At 47.7% G+C, this 3,549-nt stretch overlaps 1 pseudogene; it reads right to left on the bottom strand.

Annotated features, from left to right (window-relative positions):
- Positions 1-399: 399 nt before the first annotated feature.
- On the bottom strand, positions 400-3,022 carry LOC147526279 (uncharacterized; annotated as a pseudogene).
- Positions 3,023-3,549: the final 527 nt, after the last annotated feature.

Genomic DNA, 3,549 nt, shown 5'->3' with positions numbered 1-3,549 from the left:
TTCCATCTTCACTGACCTGGTGTCTGTGTAGCCGTTTCTCTCAGATCTCAGTCCTCTCTGGGTGAACTCGGCCCGGTGGGCACCCTGGGAGCGGGGCTCTCCCCGAGTTCCCCAAGCGGCTCTGTCGCGGCCATCCTCAGCGGGTGGCACCGGCCTGGCACGGGCCGCCGCCCGGCCGGGAGCCGGGACAGCACCCTCCTCCCCTCTCCTCGCTCCTGGGCAAAGGCACACCTTTTCCGGTTCCTTTGTCCCAGCTTAAATAGGGCAATTCGCAGAGGCACTGATTGGCTCAAATCCCGAGGGGGATGGGAGTCCAATCTGGTGGCCAGAACCAGGAGGTCACAGGGAGCAAATCCCCTCTCCTGCCACCAGAACCCCCCTCCCCCCCCCATCAAACCATCACAATCTCTCTTGCAAATTTGTCAATTGAAAGAGATCCCAGGGGATGGTTCATGTAGTATGCTGTGGATGACCACTCCAAGGTCCCACAGTTCCTTCTGTTTTAACAATGGATGTGGCTTCATATTCAGGAGGATTTGTGGGGATCAGAATCACCCCAGATGTCTCCATCCCAATCTTAAAGAGATACTATTAGTTTCCTAATCTGTAGGAAGTCAGGGGCGCGGGGACCCTGCAGAAGCATCATCTTGACCTTTTCTCCCAACTTTTGTCTTTTCTCCTTTTCTTCCTGTAACTGTTTCTGCAGCTGTTCAGTTTTTAAAGACAGTAACAGCTCAGTTGCTTTTCTACCTTCTATTTCTTTCTCTAGGTCCTTCTCCTTTCTATTTCTATTCTCCCTTTCTTGATATACAGCTTTTAAACAGGTACCTAGCATCTTGCAGATAACTCCTTTCCCCTTTCCATCCTTTGTGTGGCCCCTAGTTATTTTAGGTGCTCTTCAATGGCTTCCTAATTATGCCAAATGTCAGGAGCCCACTTTTCTGAGAAGTTGGGACTTGGGTTCACTCCATGCCTCCGTAAATAATCGGTGATACTACTTGCCATCCTGCCAACTACGTCAATTTGTCACAGATGGAGTGATGCACTTAACTTGTAAGAGAGAAGCAGCAATATATTTTATTGATACAAGACAATGAGGTAAATATAAATCACAACTTGATGATTTTCAAGTTACAATAAGTTTTCATCAAACCACAGAGAAGAACTCTGGTGGTGATTGGTGACTGTCTTGGTCACAGTGACCACGAAGCAGTTGAGTTTCAAATCATTGGAGATGATAGGAAAAAACCTGCCAGAGAAACTTTGTCCCTGGATATGGGGAGAGCAGACTTCAGGCTGCTGAAGGAGCTAGTTGACTCAGTGGATGAAGGAAAGGCTGTGAATGTTGTTTACCTAGACTTTAATAAAGCCTTTGACACCATTTCCCACAGCATTCTCCTGGTGAAACTGGCTGCTCATGGCTTGGACAGGCGTACTCTTCACTGGGTAAAAAACTGGCTGGATGGCCAGGCCCAAAGAGTTGTGGCAAATGGAGTTAAATCCAGTTGATGGTTGGTCACAAGTGGTGTTCCCCAGGGCTCAGTATTGGGGCCAGTTCTGTTTAATATCTTTATCAATGATCTGGATGAGAGGATCGAGCGCACCCTCAGTAAGTCTGCAGATGACATCAAGTTGGGTGGGAGTGTTGATCTGCTTGAGGGTAGAAAGGCTCTACAGAGGGCTCTGGACAGGCTGGATCGATGGGCTGAGGCCAACTGTATGAGGTTCAACAAGGCCAAGTGCTGGGTCCTGCACTTGGGTCACCACAACCCTATGCAACGCTCCAGGCTTGGGGAAGAGTGGCTGGAAAGTTGCCTGGCAGAAAAGGACCTGAGCGTGTTGGTGGACGGCTGGCTGAATATGAGCCAGCAGTGTGCCCAGGTGGCCAAGAAGGCCAGTAGCATCCTGGATTGCATCAGAAGTAGTGTGGCCAGCAGGACTAGGGAAGTGATCGTCCCCCTGTATTCAGCACTGGTGAGGCCACGCCTCAAATACTGTGTTTGGTTTTGGGCCCCTCACTACAAGAAAGACATTGAGGTGCTGGAGCGTGTCCAAAGAAGGGCTAAGAAGCTGATGAAGGGTCTAGAGCACAAGTCTTATGAGGAGCAGGTGAGGGAACCGGGATTGTTTAGCCTGGAGAAAAGGAGGCTGAGGGGAGACTTTACCACTCTCTACAACTACCTGACAGGAGGTTGTAGCGAGATGGATGTCCATCTCTTATCCTAAGTAGCAAGTGATAGGACGAGAGGAAATGGCCTCAAGTTGCACCAGGGGATGTTTAGATTGAATATGAAGAAAAAATTCTTCACTGAAAGGGTTGTCAAGCATTGGACCAGGCTGCCCAGAGAAGTGGTTGAGTCACCGTCCCTGGAGGTATTTAGAAGATGTGTATATGTGGTGCTTGGGGACATGGTTTAGTGGTGGACTTGACAGTGTTAGGTTTACGGTTGACTCAATGATCTTAAGGGTCTTTTCAAACCTAAATGATTCTGATTTTATGATTCTATGTTTCTAGTTAGTAAGGTCCCAGGAATCTGCTTTTGAAGGTATTGGGGTCCATGAACATTGGTCACTTTTTAAGAGTCATCTCTTAAGAGTCCAGGAGCAGGCAATTCCAAAGCGTTGGAAATCAAACAAGCGGGACATAAGGCTGGCTTGGCTGAGCAGGGATCTTCTAGAACTTAGGCGGAAAAGGAAAGTGTATGGACATTGGAAGCAAGGACAGGTGACACAGGAGGACTACAGAGATGCTGTTCGCCGCTGTAGAAAGAAAATTTGTGTGGCCAAAGCTCGATTAGAGTTTGAACTGGCCAGCACTGTGAAGGACAACAAAAAGGGCTTTTAAAAATATGTTAACAGCAAAAGGAGGATCAGAGATAACATTGGTCCATTGCTTGATGAGGTCAGTCACCTCACAAATAGGGATGTAGACAAAGCAAAGACATTTAATGCCTTCTTTACCTCTGTCTTCAACACCGACGATGGGTCCTGGGACCCCTAGAGCCCTGTGTTGGAAGACCATGATTGGGGAGATGATAAACTCCCAGCTGACCCTGAACTTGTTCAAGACTTGCTGCTCCAGCTGGATGCACATAAGTCTATGGGGCCTGATGGGATTCATCCCAGGGGACTGAAAGAGCTGGCTGATGTCATCATGGGACCTCTCTCCATTATTTTTCAATGGTCCTGGGAGTCTGGAGAGGTCCCAGTTGACTGGAAGCTGGCAAATATTGTCCTGATTTTCAAGAAGGGTAAGAAGACCCTGGTAATTACAGGCCTGTCAGTCTCACTTCAGTGCTTGGTAAAATTATGGAGATTGTTCTGAGAGTTATTGAAAAACACATGAGAGACAACACAGTCATTGGTCATAGCCAGCATGGGTTCATAAGGGGAAAGTCCAGCTTAAATAAGTATTTCCTTTTATGACAAAGTCACCCATCTAGTTGACCAAGGGAAGCCAGTAGATGTGTTTTTTTATTTTAGCAGAGCTTTTGATACTGTCTCTCACAGTATCCTTCTGGACAATATGTCCAGCACACAGCTAGACAA

This window comes from Tauraco erythrolophus, chromosome W (genome assembly GCF_009769465.1).
Source record: "Tauraco erythrolophus isolate bTauEry1 chromosome W, bTauEry1.pri, whole genome shotgun sequence".
NCBI classification, from domain to species: Eukaryota; Metazoa; Chordata; class Aves; order Musophagiformes; family Musophagidae; genus Tauraco; species Tauraco erythrolophus.
This window is presented reverse-complemented; position numbering and strand designations above follow the sequence as displayed.